Here is a 16,319-nt window from a genome sequence, read left to right on the forward strand (position 1 = left end):
ACGATTTTTTGTTGCACACGCGCTCTCGGTTTCCGGACATATGTTCATAGGGAGCGAAAGTCTATTTACAATTTGTATAGAAACCAAATGGCAGTTATAAGAGTTGAAGGTCATGAAAGGGAAGCAGTGGTTGGGAAGGGAGTGAGACAGGGTTGTAGCCTCTCCCCGATGTTATTCAATCTGTATATTGAGCAAGCAGTGAAGGAAACAAAAGAAAAATTCGGAGTAGGTATTAAAATCCATGGAGAAGAAATAAAAACTTTGAGGTTCGCCGATGACATTGTAATTCTGTGAGAGACAGCAAAGGACTTGGAAGAGCAGTTGAACGGAATGGACAGTATCTTGAAAGGAGGGTGTAAGATTAACATCAACAAAAGCAAAACGAGGATAATGGAATGTAGTCGAATTAAGTCGGGTGATGTTGAGTGTATTAGACTAGGAAATGAGACACTTAAAGTAGTAAAGGAGTTTTGCTATTTGGGGAGCAAAATGACTGATGATGGTCGAAGTAGAGAGGATATCAAATGTAGACTGGCAATGGCAAGGAAAGCGTTTCTGAAGAAGAGAAACTTGTTAACATCGAGTATAGATTTAAGTGTCAGGAAGTCGTTTCTGAAAGTATTTGTATGGAGTGTAGCCATGTATGGAAGTGAAACGTGGACGATAAATAGTTTAGACAAGAAGAGAATAGAAGCTTTCGAAATGTGGTGCTACAGAAGAATGCTGAAGATTAGATGGGTAGATCACATAACTAATGAGGAGGTGTTGAATAGGATTGGGGAGAAGAGAAGTTTGTGGCACAACTTGACTAGAACAACGGAACGGTTGGTAGGACATGTTCTGAGGCATCAAGCGATCACCAATTTAATACTGGAGGGCAGCGTGGAGGGTAAAAATCGTAGAGGGAGACCAAGAGATGAATACACCAAGCAGATTCAGAAGGATGTAGGTTGCAGTAGGTACTGGGAGATGAAGAAGCTTGCACAGGATAGACTAGCATGGAGAGCTGCATCAAACCAGTCTCAGGACTGAAGACCACAACACCAACAACCTTTTTTCCTCAATTTCCGGTCAGAAATCCGTCCACTGGTGTTTGTCGATTGTATTAATTTTCACTCTGTGCATGTAAGATACAACAGACAAACGCTATTGATAAAAATCTCTGAAAAGTTCTTGGTCGATTTACTTCTGTTTTTTGCATGATACTCTAATAAACATTCAGAGGCTGTATATTTTCTTAAACAACACTGCTAAGTTTTCTATCAAAACGGACTGCGACAAAAAAATGCTGTCTTGTGCTGTGAAAATGTGTAGTTTAGTTTTCTTTATCGCCATTAATTTAAACTATGATATCAGGGTATTTAAACCAATGGACAAATTGTTTCTCCTATATACTGGGTGATCAAAAAGTCAGTATAAATTTGAAAACTGAATAAATCAAGGAATAATGTGGATAGGGAGGTACAAATTGACACACATGCTTGGAATCACATGGGATTTTATTAGAACCAAAAAAATACAAACTTTCAAAAAATGTCCGGCAGATGACGCTTCATCTGATCAGAATAGCAATAATTAGCATAACAAAGTAAGACAAGGCAAAGATGATGTTCTTTACATGAAATGCTCAATACGTCCAACATCATTCCTCAAGAATAGCTGTAGTCGAGGAATAATGTTGTGAACAGCACTGTAAAGCATGTCCGGAGTTATGGTGAGGCATTGGCGTCGGATGTTGTCTTTCAGCATCCCTAGAGATGTCGGTCGATCACGATACACTTGCGAATTCAGGTAACCCCAAAGCCAATAATACCTGGGAGGCCAAGCATGACGAAAGTGGCGGCTGAGCACACCACATCACAAAACGACGCGCGCAAGAGATCTTCCACGCGTCTAGCAATAGTTTTTTTTATTCTAATAAAACCCCATGTCATTCCAAACATGTGTGTCAATTTTTACCTCTCATCTACATTAATCCCTGGTTTATTAAGTTTTCAAATTTATACTGACTTTTTGATCACCCTGTATATTCCTCCTCCTTAAATATAAAAAATGGTTCAAATGGCTCTCAGCACTATGGGGCTTAACATCTGAGGTCATTAGTCACCTAGACTTAGAACCACTTAAACCTAACTAACCTACGGGCATCACACACATTCATGCCCGAGGCAGGATTCGAACCTGCAGCAGCAGCGAGGTGACGGACTGAAACGCCTAGAACCACAGCGGCCGGCCCTTAAATATAATTTCAAACAAAATTTGCACCACAAGGATGTGTTTTTCGCTTTATTCCTCAAAGCCGGTTTTGACCGAAATCAGGGAAGTTGTATAAGTGGCGTTCAAAAACAAACGAGCTGGAGTCTGGAATGCGCAAACCAGTGACAAGATGGTAATATCGTGCCGTGTGCAACGAGGTGTGGTTCCGACCAGAGCGTGGATGTTCACAGCCCGTCGCTAGAGGACACGGGTGCACGTCACGTGACTATACAGGGCTAACAGCAGCATGCATTAATCGTCCAACGCTGCCAGTCGCATTGCAAATAGTGACATGGAGGTGTCAAAAGAAGAGCAAAGTAGGAGGAACGGATATTCATCGACGTATGTTACAATTGTTCAGCGGACACTGCATGTCCCCTGCAAGGGTCAAGGAGTGGCACAAGCGCTTCAGGGAAGGACAGGTGTAGTTAGCCGATGTTGCACAGTCTGGAGCACCACACAGCATTACCGATGGCATCGTGCAGCTGGTGGATGCACTCATTACCTAGGACCGTCGAGTGACAGTGAAAGTGGTCGGATTGAACGTCGGAAGTGTTCAAACCATCATGAAGGAACGACTGCACATGTGCAAAGTGTGTGCCCAATGGGGTGCCCCACATTCTTAAACCACACCAGGAAGCATGTCGAATGGCCCACTGTCTTGCTCATCTGACCGCTATGCTCGGGAAGGGAATGCGTTCCTGGCACGAGTGGTGACTGGAGAAGAGTCATGGTGTCATCACTTCGAACCAGAATACAAAGTCTCGTGGAAGCATCCAGGGTCACCACAACCAAAAAAACCCAGGGCCAGGAAAGGTTATGCCGACGTTCTTCTTTGACCAAGATGGCCCCCTTCTGATTCAATTCCTGCAGCACGGGACAACAGTGAATGACCAGCATTACTCGCAAACCTTGACCGCCATTACCAAGCGATAAAATCAAAACGACCAGGCAATTTCATCTACGACAATGCAAAGCCAACACAGTCGCGGCACTCCTGCAGAAATTCAAATGGGAGGTTCTCGACCGCCGTCCATTTTTGGCGTAATCACAGGGAGATTCAACTCAGACGACGACGTCCAGCTCTATGTGCGGAAGTGGTTTACATCGCAGCCCCAGGAATTTTATGAGACAGCCATTTACCGCCTTGTGTCACAGTGGGACAAGTATCTCGACAGCCAGGGTCAGTACTTCTAGTATACAGGTACTGGTTTCTGTAATTATGCCCCTGGCTCGTTTCTTTTGAACGTCCCATATATTTATGACTAGTCAGCTAATGAATCCTACAGCGGAGTCTGAATCGTCCGAAAGTTTGTAGTACTACCCATCCGCAAATATAAACCATGCGAAATTTTGTCGTTGTAACAGATCTAGCAGCTGGAGAGGTCTCTCTCATGGCCTGTATACTAATAAAGTAAACCGATTTACCCATTCATTTTAAGCGGTTTCAATTTACTATCAAGATTTCCTTTTCAACACAAATAAACAAGGCTCAGTGTCAGAGATGGGGGTGGGGGTCGGCGGGGGAAGAGGAGGTGGACACAGAGGGATGAGGAAATAAATGTAGAGAGGGTAGAAGGAGATGGACAGAGAGAGGGGGGCAGGAGGGGAACGACAGAGAGAGAGAGGAGGAAGTGATTGACAGAGAAAAGGGAGAGGAGGAGCAGATGGACAAAGAGAGGGGATAGGAGGAGATGTGGAGAGAGAGGGGGAGGGAGGGACGAAGAGAACGATGTACTGTACATCCAGTCCCCATGCATATTCAGCAATTGCGAAGCATCGCGACTTTTTTAGCAAAAATATTAGCCAAAATCTCGAATAGTTCTTCACCAATTTACTTCAGATCTTTATACGATACTCTAATAAACATGTCTGTTACATCGTAGTACGTCGATCACATCGCGATTACGAGCAATGTGTGTTTCACGATTGCATCTCGGGTTGTGCAATAGCGGTGCGTTTCGTTTATTTCAAGCATCAGCTGCGCTTTGCAATTTCTCAGGATGTACCGGTGATTGACGTATTCTGTTTTTGATTTCTCAAGTTACTGATAGCGTAAGAAATAATACGGGCTGTGAATTAAAAAAAAAGTAAGTTTGTGTTGAAAATAATATTTGCTTACGTTTTAGAATGTCGCGCAGTATTTATTTTCATAAGCCCTTGCCTTACACTGATACCCGTGAAAGCCGTTACCCAATGTCTATAATTGGTCCATAGACATTTGCGCTAAAACGTTTCATTTACTTCAGATGTTTGTACTGTGGTGTCACCGCTAGACACCACACTTGCTAGGTGGTAACTTAAATCGGCCGCGGTCCTGTAGTACATGTCGGACCCGCGTGTCGCCACTGTGTATTCGCAATCCTAGCGCCACCACATGGCAGGTCACAAGACACGGACTTGACCTCGCCCCAGTTGTACGGACGACATAGCTTGCGACTAGACCTACCAAGTATTCCTCTCATTTGCCGAGAGACAGATTAAATAGCCTTCAGCTAGTCCATCGCTACTACCTAGCAAGGCGCCATGTGTATCATTGCTAATTGCTTACTACTATGCAAGAGATGTATTTCAACAAGAACAAGACTACATTAAAGTTAAGTATATTAAAATCTCTCTTCTTTTCTTTATAGTTTTCATCCAGTCTCCTGTTTCAGAATTTACGCCCGTCTGCGTTGGTTTCGCGTGCACCTAGCCACTCATTGTGTCGAGACCTTAGGGAATCGACACAACAATATTTTGGCGACGAGGATGGGATGCCGCGCCCACGTTGCAGTCTTTGTGTTATACTTGCTCTAATTTGCTTGTGTCATGGCTTCGCCGCATTCTCCAGATGTACTGTCCGAATTTTTTCGCTTGCAGAATCAGCAGACGCAGGCGTTATTGGAAGCCCTTGGACAGCTCGTCCAGGGTCAACGTGCGCTGCAAACCGATGCGGCACCCGCCGCTTCATCGCTACCGCAGCCACACAACGCTGTCGCACCGCCATTTAGGCCCTTTGAGGCCACAACCGAAAGCTGGACTGAGTGGGCCGATCAGTTCCGGTTCCACCTCACAGCTTATGGAATTCAAGGTAACGAGCGGCAGCCGTTTTTGCTTTCTTGTGTCGGTGTGTCTACCTACCGTGTGATAGTGAAATTGTTTCCCCGACGCGACGTAGCAACTCTGACCTACGAAGAAATTTTGTCTGCTTTGGATGCCTATTTCAAAGAAACAGTAAATGTAGTTGCAAAACGGTATACGTTTTTTCGTACAAAACGTACGGCCGGGCAGACTAATAGGGAGTGGGTAGCAACTTTGCAAGGACTTACTAGAGACTGCGCGTTTGCCTGTGAATGTGGCCTCCCATATTCAGATACTATGGTGCGTGATGCAATTGCACAGAACGTTTCTGAGGTTCGCATAAGGGAACAGATTTTGAAGCTAGTTAATCCCTCCCTGCAACAAGTGATAGACATATTGGACAGGCAAGACACACTTGACTTTGCTCAGGAATCATTTGAAACTTCGCCAGCAGTGTGTCACATTAATCGGCCCGCCGGGCCCGCTGCACGGGACGCTAAGCGGCCCTCGCGCCCGACTTCGCTGCGGCCGCCTAGCTTGCAACCACGTGCGCCGCGTAAGCAAGCAAATGCAGTGAAATCTTGCCCGCGGTGTGCAACTAGACATTCGCGTGACAATTGCCCGTCACGCCAAGCTATTTGCTTTTACTGTCACAAGAAAGGACATGTACAAAGTGTTTGCCAGAAAAAGCTTAGAACAGACAATCACACAAAATCCAGGCCTTTTGCTTCGCGCCGGAATCGAACCCAGGACAATCAGGCTCGTGGACCTTCGCCCATGGACATTCATGTAGTTCATGCCCACCCGTCCAGTGACACTTTAGCTAACAGTGACTGTGTTCGTCCCACCCAACGTGTGCGTCGACGTCGCCGGAAATCCCGTAAAGTTGCAAGTGCTTCTGGACCTGTATCAGTTCAAATTGCACGAGACAGTCGCTCTTGTCGTCAACAAGACAATAAACTTTTTGTGGACTTAGACTTTGCAGGAAAAGTGATACCATTCCAGCTCGATACCGGAGCTGCAGTTTCATTGCTCAATCACGACACGTACAAACAACTGGGCGCCCCGCCGTTGCGTGCCGCAAATGTTACGTTAACTAGTTACTCAGGACAGCATATACCTGTGTTAGGACAGTGCAGCCTTATTGCAACATACAAGGGACAGACAAAACTTGTGTCCTTTTATGTTCTTCGTTCCTCTAGTGCAGTGAACTTGTTTGGTTTAGATTTGTTTCAATTGTTTAATATGTCTATTGTAAATCAGGTCCTATCAGTGAATCAGACTGTGCCTTCCGCCAGTGTTTCTAGTCTTTGTGAAGAATTTGCAGACATTTTTGCACCGGGCCTTGGTTGCGCTCAGAACTATGAAGCGCATTTGGAACTGAAAGACAATGCGCAACCGAAATTTTTCAGAGCGCGCAATGTTCCCCACGCATTGCGTGATGAGGTCGCACGAACATTGGCCGAGTTAGAATCTCAAGGTGTAATTGAACGTGTGCAGGCTTCTCTCTGGGCCTCACCCTTAGTAATTTTGCCAAAACCTTCCGGAAAATTGAGACTTTGTGTGGACTTCAAGGCCACTGTGAATCCACAACTTGTGACTGCTACTTTTCCTTTGCCCCGCCCGGAAGATCTTTTTGACAAACTGTGCCCGGGAACATATTTTTCAAAATTGGACCTAGCAGATGCGTACTTGCAGATACCTGTGGACGAAGAATCCCAGCGCGTCTTAGTGGTCAACACGCATCTTGGCTTGTATCGCTTCAAAAGACTGCCGTTCGGGTGTGCATCCGCCCCTGCTTTGTTTCAGCAATATTTACAAACTATTTGTGCGTCGGTCCCTACAGCTGCGCACTATCTGGACGATATTGTAATCTCAGGAAAGACAGAAGCAGAACATTTGCGAAATCTCCGAACATTATTTCAGGTATTGCGTCAGAATGGTCTTCGCTTGAGGAAGGACAAATGTGTGTTTTTTGCTCGTGACTTACCGTACCTGGGCCATGTCCTTAACGCCCAAGGTATACATCCGAGTCCAGAGCACCTTCGTGCCATTCAGGACTTGCCGTCACCGCAGAACTTAAAACAGCTACAGAGTGTGCTGGGTAAGGTGACTTATTATTCAAAGTTTGTGCGCAATGCTTCTTCCATTTCAGCTCCGCTTCATCGCTTACGCCGTAAAGGTGTTCCGTTCGTCTGGACGACGGAATGCGAACGCGCCTTTCGCCAGTTGAAATCGGCGTTACTTTCAAATACTTGCCTTACGCCATTCGATCCCCGAAAACCCCTTTTGTTGATGGTAGATGCATCGGATTTCGGGATCGGTGCTGTGCTTGCGCACAAGGCTGGCTCGCATGATCGCCCTATTGCCTTTGCGTCCAAATTGCTCTCATCTGCGCAAAGAAATTATTCACAAATAGAGAAGGAAGCTTTGGCTCTTGTGTTTGGTGTAACAAAGTTTCACGATTTCTTGTATGGTCGTCACTTTACCATCATCACGGACCACAAGCCTTTGACATCGCTTTTTCCTCCGAACAAGCCTGTACCTCCACGTACAGCGCAGAAATTCATTCGCTGGTCACTTTTTCTCTCGCAGTACCGCGACGATATCTTGTATCGGTCCACTGCTAAGCACGGCAACGCTGATGCGTTGTCCCGTTTGCCTGTTGCTGCGGATAACGCATTCGATTCTTCCGAACTTGCTTGCATGTTCATTGATTCGGAAACCGATGACGTGGTCGAATCGTTTCCGATTGATTTTCGTCGTGTAGCTACAGCCACAGCTGCTGACCCTGTCCTTGCTCCTGTTTTGCGTTTTGTTGCTACGCAATGGCCCTTGTCAAAGTCACGGATCGCGGATCCTTTGGTTCGCCGATTTTTTGCCCACAAGGAGAGACTTTTTGTCCGACGTGGTGTTTTGTTGTTGCGTTCCGATAATGATCAATCCCGAGTCGTGGTCCCACGTTCGTTACAGTCCTCTGTCTTACGGCTTCTTCACCAAGGACATTGGGGTATAGTGCGAACGAAACAACTTGCTCGACAGCACTGTACTTGGTTCGGAATCGATGCTGCGATTACGAATATGTGCTCCTCTTGCGTGGCGTGTGCCGAACAACAATCCGCACCGCCGCGGAAATTCTTTGCATGGCCGAAAGCCACTTCCCCTTGGCAACGCTTGCACATCGATTTTGCTGGTCCATTCTGGAATGCTCGATGGTTGGTTGTGGTTGATGCTTTCAGTAATTTTCCTTTTGTTGTCCGGATGTCTTCCACGACGTCTTCTGCCACCATCCAAGCCTTGTCTGCTATCTTTTGCCTTGAAGGTCTCCCGCAGACTATTGTTTCCGACAATGGCCCACAATTCATGTCCGCAGAATTTCAGTCGTTCTGCAAGGCCAATGGTATTCAACATCTGACATCCGCGCCGTTTTCGCCTCAGTCAAACGGTGCCGCGGAACGATTGGTCCGGACTTTCAAGTCACAGATGTTGAAGTTGAAAGAGTCGCATTCACGGGAGGACGCTTTGTTGCTCTTTTTGTCTTCCTATCGCTCTCAGCCCCGCGATGGTCGCTCGCCGGCTGAATTGCTCCAGGGTCGTCCTCATCGAACTCTGAGGTCTTTGCTGCATCCGCCACATCAGGTTCCTGTGCAGCGGCAGACTCCTGCTTTTGCTCCTGGCGACGTTGTCTATTATCGCAACTATCGCGGTTCACAGCGTTGGCTCGCAGGGCGCATTCTTCGCTGCCTCGGCCGCGCGATGTATTTGGTTTTGGGGGCCTCTGGTGAGGTGCGTCGGCATCTCAATCAGCTGCGCCTCTGTCGTCGCCTGGGTTCTGCCGCTCCCCGTCTGCTTTCAGCGACGGAGCCGTCGGGTCAGCGCCCTGGGGACCCATCTACTGGCTCGCCTCATCCCCAGGTGTTACCGACGATGCCTTCCATTTTGCCTCATGGCGTCGCGCCGCCGCAGCCGCCGCCGGCGCCGCCAGCAGCGGACGCTTCGCTGCAGCCGCCTCGCGCCTCCCTGGGTCACGCGCCGCCGCTTGCTTCCCGTGACCAGCCGTCCTCCGCCATGGACCTCTTGCCCGCTCCGGACCAGATGTCGTCTTCGCCCGTCGGGTGCTCCGACCACATGGAGGTCGACCCCGCGGCTCCTCTTATATCATTACGTGCGCAAACACCTCATGTTGACGTGCACCCTGGACTAGGTTTGCAGGCGTTTCCTAGCTCCCCTCGGACCGAATGGCCGGGTGCGGGTGGCACAGCCTCGCCTGTTGTTAGGCTCCCCACCTCATCGCATACGTCAACATGGGGTCCTCCCCACGGCGGGCGGAAGCCTTATCTCACGACCGTTCGCCGATTTGCGGGGGAGGAATGTGGTGTCACCGCTAGACACCACACTTGCTAGGTGGTAACTTAAATCGGCCGCGGTCCTGTAGTACATGTCGGACCCGCGTGTCGCCACTGTGTATTCGCAATCCTAGCGCCACCACATGGCAGGTCACAAGACACGGACTTGACCTCGCCCCAGTTGTACGGACGACATAGCTTGCGACTAGACCTACCAAGTATTCCTCTCATTTGCCGAGAGACAGATTAAATAGCCTTCAGCTAGTCCATCGCTACTACCTAGCAAGGCGCCATGTGTATCATTGCTAATTGCTTACTACTATGCAAGAGATGTATTTCAACAAGAACAAGACTACATTAAAGTTAAGTATATTAAAATCTCTCTTCTTTTCTTTATAGTTTTCATCCAGTCTCCTGTTTCAGAATTTACGCCCGTCTGCGTTGGTTTCGCGTGCACCTAGCCACTCATTGTGTCGAGACCTTAGGGAATCGACACAACATGTACAATGCTACATTGAACATTCGGATGGACAGCAAGGTGTACAGTGTTTGATTTCCAAAATCTTTTCTGTCACACCACGTCTGAAACCCTTCTTTTCTTTATTATTCGACAGTTCATGATTCACTTTCATACGATGCTGTGCTCCAGGTACACATTTTGAGCTGTTTGATACTAGGTGAGTTTTTTGGCCTGTTTTAGTCTATTTCTTATTTCCTCTTTCCTTCGTCTATAGTGCGTTATTTTAATTCTAAATCCCACCTGTTCGTCTGCTATTTGGTCCCCAATCCCAGTGTCAAGTCTGTCACTAATCTCATTTCTGCAGCAATGTCATCAGATAAACTTGTCAACATTTCACGTTGAAAATAATCCTGTCCCTGCTATTACCACTGGTCACCAAGTGAATAAGTTATGGCCAGGACGGGAACTCCCTGTTTCTAGAAGACTCTGATAAAGCTCGAGGTCTGTTCAAAAAATTACGGAAATTTGTCAACGAATTTTTTCTAGGCTTAGCTTTTACTTATTGTGCACGGTCTCCTTCGAAATTCTCTCTTCCACAATTGATAACACTGCTCCCAATGCCGTTTCCACTTCCAGAAGCAGTCTTGGTACGCCTCTTGCTGGATCGCGCGAAGAGCCGTCTGCGAATTTTCTTTTATCTCGTCTATCGTTCCAAATCTTCGCTATTTCAGCGGGGTTTTCAACTTTGGAAATAAAAAATAGTCCGCAGGGGTCAGGTCTGGAGGACACGGAGGATGGGGCAGCACAGTGATTCTGCTTTTGTGCAACAGCCACGCAACAACAGGGATGAATGTGCGGATGCGTTATCGTGGTGCAAGGGCCATGAATTGTCTCGCCACATATCATACAGTTTCCTTCTCACTTTTTCTCGTAGACGTCTCGACACGTCCCGGTAGTACCAACGATTAACAGTTTGTCCCTGTGGTAATAGTTCATGATGAAATAATCCTTCAAAGTCAAAGAAAACTCTGCATGGCTTTGACATTTTACCTGACCTGACAAGCTACTTTTTATTCTTGGTGAACCTTTCCCGACCCATTGTGAAATTTGAGCCCTGATCCCAACGTCATAACCGTAGACTCGGGCCTCATCATCAGTTATGATTCTCATTTGCGCGATCGAAAAGCTCTTGGGAGACGAAGGTTTTTCCGGTCTTGCTTCACGAGCCGTGGGACGAAATTTGCAGCAAAAATGGTTCAAATGGCTCTGAGCACTATGGGACTTAACATCTATGATCATCAGTCCCCTAGAACTCTGAACTACTTAAACCTAACCTAAGGACATCACACACATTCATGCCCGAGGCAGGATTCGAACCTGCGACCGTAGCAGCCGCGCGGCTCCGGACTGAGCGCCTAGAACCGAATTGGCAGCAACACTATGCATTCCATGATACTGTGTCAGGATTTCATGACGTAATCCAACTGGAATGTTACATTCTTCTGCAATTTCTCGGACAGTCAGTCTTCGATTGGCACACATAATTTCGTTGACGTTCTTAACATGATTGTCGTCGGCAGACGTCAAAGGGCGTCTTGAACGAGCATCATCTTCTGTCCGGCCGTTTTTAAATCTTGTGAACCATTCGTAATACGGAGTACAGCTCAAGCGTTCATCACTGTGGGCTTCCTGCAGTGGTGTGTCTCTGTAAAGGTTTTCTTGAGTCTCACGCAAAATTTAATGTAGACATGTTTGCTCCTATAACTCTGGCATCTCGAAATTCGCAATCTGTGCGACAACACGTTCTACTCAATACAGCACTGAACAATAAATAACACACATACAACAATGAAACTTTTGACAGTTACACATAAAACACTGGCGTGAGCAGGGGTGCCAACCGCATTTGGCTCCAACACACCACCATTGGCGCAAAATTACGATCGTTCCTGTATTTTTTGAGCAGACCGCGTGCAGCTAAAGTATTACAGTGTGGTGCGGCTATCTACACTACTGGCCATTAAAATTGCTACACCAAGAAGAAATGCATATGATAAACGGGTATTCATTGGACAAATATATTATACTAGAACTGACATGTGATTACATTTTCACCCAATTTGGGTGCACAGATCCTGAGAAATTAGTACCCAGAACAACCACCTCTGGCCGTAATAACGGCCTTGATACACCTGGGCATTGAGTCAAACAGAGCTTGGATGGTGTGTACAGGTGTCCTGCCAATGAAACGCAACCTTCGACTCGCCTTCCCCACAATATTATCTATGTGGTCTTTGCAACTGAAGTTGTTCGTAATTTTAACACCCAGGTACTTAGTTGAATTGACAGCCTTGAGAATTGTACTATTTATCGAGTAATCGAATTCCAACGGATTTCTTTTGGAACTCATGTGGATCACCTCACACTTTTCATCGCACTCACAAGCGAAATTCCCCATCGTATCCCCTAAGATTTAGTGGTAACATTGCCCGGTGGATAGCTCGCTAAAACGAACACACATCAAGCATGAAAACAGGAAGAAAGCCTACTTAACTGTGAAAAAAGAAGCAAAATCGATACAGCGAGAGGTCCAAGCTCTAGATGTGCAATGTCGAGCGAATTTGTAGAGCCCCGGTGTCCTGATTATGTGGTCACGGTGTTGGATTATAAAGGGGGAGATCCGTGTTCACATCTCCCTCGTGCCCGTATATATACTTTTTTTCTCACAAAATTATTAACTGTACATTTGGCCATTGATGTGTCTGTTCGCTGTATTCAAATTTGTGTTTGAGTCGTGGTGTAACGTCCTTTTGCAACAGCGAGGTGTAAGATAGGGTCCTCCAGACGTACTTACTTCCAGTTTGTTTTACAGAAGTACCGCTCTTGCGTTCCGTTTTGAAAGTTTTGAACACGAATCTCCCCCTTCACAACCCAACACCGGGACCACATAACCACGACCCTGGGGGCTCTACAAATTCGTTCCATGTTGCACATCTTGAGCTTGGACCGTTCATTGTTTAGATTTTGCTTCTTTTTTCACAGTTCGGTACACCTTCTTCCAGTTTTCATGCTTGATATGTGTTCAGCTTTTGACAGGCTATCCACTGGCCGAACTTACCACTAAATCTGAGTCAGGTGCGTTGGAGAGTTCAAATGGCTTTGAGCACTATGGGACTCTAACATCTGGGGTCATCAGTCACCTAGAACATAGAACTACTTAAACCTAACTAACCTAAGGACATAACACACATCCATGCCCGAGGCAGGATTCAAACCTGCGACCGTAGCGGTCGCGCGGTGCCAGACTGAAGCGCCTCGAACCACTCTGCCACAAAGTCCGCCTTGCGTTGGGGAGTTTCGAGATAGGTAGAGGCAATGTGTTTACTTTCGTTAGAGTAAATAAAGACTTATTAAGCATCTTTTCAATATGCTCTTGAAAACAATGCAGTGTCTAAATTTTTTTCTTTTTTTCATTTTTTCTCCTCATTTGCTCAATTTTTTCGCTGTTTGATTTGAAGTTAATTTTTTCCGCCATTTGCCGCGCCTAAACTTTTGCCTCCCTAGGAGACCGCCTTATCTTGCCTGATGGTAGAAACGGCCCTGGCTGTGAGTCCTGCTTGGATACGATGTTGTTGTTGTTGTTGTTGTGGTCTTCAGTCCTGAGACTGGTTTGATGCAGCTCTCCATGCTACTCTATCCTGTGCAAGCTTCATCATCTGCAGTACTTACTGCAACCTACAACCTTCTGAATCTGCTTAGTGTATTCATCTCTTGGTCTCCCTCTACGATTTTTACCCTCCACACTGCCCTCCAATGCTAAATTTGTGATCCCCTGATGCCTCAGAACATGTCCTACCAACCGGTCACTTCTTGTCAAGTTGTGCCACAAACTCCTCTTCTCCCCAATTCTATTCAATACCTCCTCATTAGTTATGTGATCTACCCATCTAATCTTTAGCATTCTTCTGTAGCACCACATTTCGAAAGCTTCTATTCTCTTCTTGTCCAAACTATTTATCGTCCATGTTTCACTTCCATACATGGCTACACTCCATACAAACACTTTCAGAAACGACTTCCTGACACTTAAATCTATACTCGATGTTAACAAATTTCTCTTCTTCAGAAACGCTATCCTTGCCATTGCCAGTCTACATTTTATATCCTCTCTACTTCGACCATCATCAGTTACTTTGCTCCCCAAATAGCAAAACTCCTTTACTACTTTAAGTGTCTCATTTCCTAATCTAATTCCCTCAGCATCACCAGAATTAATTTGACGACATTCCATGATCCTCGTTTTACTTTCGTTGATGTTCATCTTATATCCTCCTTTCAAGACACTGTCCATTCCGTTCAACTGCTCTTCCAAGTCCTTTGCTGTCTCTCACAGAATTACAATGTCATCGGCAAACCTCAAAGTTTTTATTTCTTCTCCATGGATTTTAATACCTACACCAAATTTTTCTTTTGTTTCGTTTGCTGCTTGCTCAATATACAGATTGAATAACATCGGGGAGAGGCTACAACCCTGTCTCATTGCCTTCCCAACCACTGCTTCCCTTTCATGTCCCTCTTATAACTGCCATTTGGTTTCTGTACAAATTGTAAATAGCCTTTCGCTCCCTGTATTTTACCCCTGCCACCTTTAGAATTTGAAAGAGAGTATTCCAGTCAACATTGTCAAAAGCTTTCTCTAAGTCTACAAATGCTAGAAACGTAGGTTTGCCTTTCCTTAATCTATTTTCTAAGATAAGTGGTAAGGTCAGTATTGCCTCACGTGTTCCAACATTTCTACGGAATCCAAACTGACCTTCCCCGAGGTCGGCTTAGGCAGTATTAATCTGCCACGAAGTTTCCAACACGCCAGTTACTGTAATGTCACGCTATCTGTTAGTTATCGCCGCTCGCAGTTTACTCCCAGGAGAATGCGGCACTACGCAGTTCGCATTGTCGAAATGCCAACGGCCGGTCGCATGGGGAAACCTGCAGTCGCCGCTCTGTCTCGCCGCTGCTCGCAATGAAAGTGGTCCCGTCTAATAGAGGAAAGGTGTTCTGGCCGCCGCGCCAGGAAAACCAGACGCGTGTCTTTTCTTTTTGGCGAGCGGCGGGCGTATTGACACACCTGTAGCCAGACAGGTTAATGCTCCGGTACGTTCATCGCGGAACTGATCCCATTTTATAACCAGACTGCTCGCCATAAAAATGCACCACCAAATCTCACACAATAAGGGTCAACTGGCATGAGGTGTGTTTCACGCCTGTTTACGCCGTAAAGTAGCAGCAACGCCATCTACATTATGTATGCAGGGTGTTTGACTGTTGTAGGTACAAACGAAAGGGGCGAGAAGGAAATGGAACAAGCAACTAATCCTAAAGGTGAGTCCATGAGATGTCTTGCTTGTGTTCAACTTAGCGCATGCGTATAAATTTCCAACAGTGCAACTACGTATGTGCATTTGCCCACACGTAATTTCCTGGAAATGCAGGTCTTGCGTAAATCTTTGCGCTTCTTAGCTGACGACAGGTAGCTGGGACCCATATGTGTTTGGCTGTCTAGTGTGCTGAGGTTATGATAAGAACCATTTCATGTGCGATAGTATCTATTAAATCCAAATGAAACACGCTTAAATTTAAAGATGACTGCAAACAAAAACAGTCGTTTGGAACATCGCTTCTAAAGATTATTTGAATAAAAATTTGAGATGTGATGTCCTGAGCGCCGAGTGTTAGATAAAATATGTCTGATGATGTATCTGTAGAGAAACCGCAAGATTCCAAGCAGAAAAACAGAGAAGAATGAGCCACAAATTTATGAAATGTGTGTTTCGAAAATGTGGACGAATATTCATGCTATGGAAACTTAACAGAGCAACAACTAAAAAAAATGGTTCAAATGGTTCTGAGCACTATGGGACTTAACATCTTAGGTCATCAGTCCCCTAGAACTTAGAACTACTTAAACCTAACCTAAGGACATCACACACATCCATGCCCGAGGCAGGATTCGAACCTGCGACCGTAGCAGTCCCGCGGTTCAGGACTGCAGCGCCTAGAACCGCACGACCACCGCGGCCGGCAACAACTAAAGAACTTGACATCTGAACAAAGGAAATGATGGGTTATTTGTAGCTTCTCAACAAACTACTAGAAATAGAAATGAAGGACACTAACGATGCAAAAAACACAAAATT

This window comes from Schistocerca nitens, chromosome 10, assembly GCF_023898315.1.
Source record: "Schistocerca nitens isolate TAMUIC-IGC-003100 chromosome 10, iqSchNite1.1, whole genome shotgun sequence".
NCBI lineage: Eukaryota > Metazoa > Arthropoda > Insecta > Orthoptera > Acrididae > Schistocerca > Schistocerca nitens.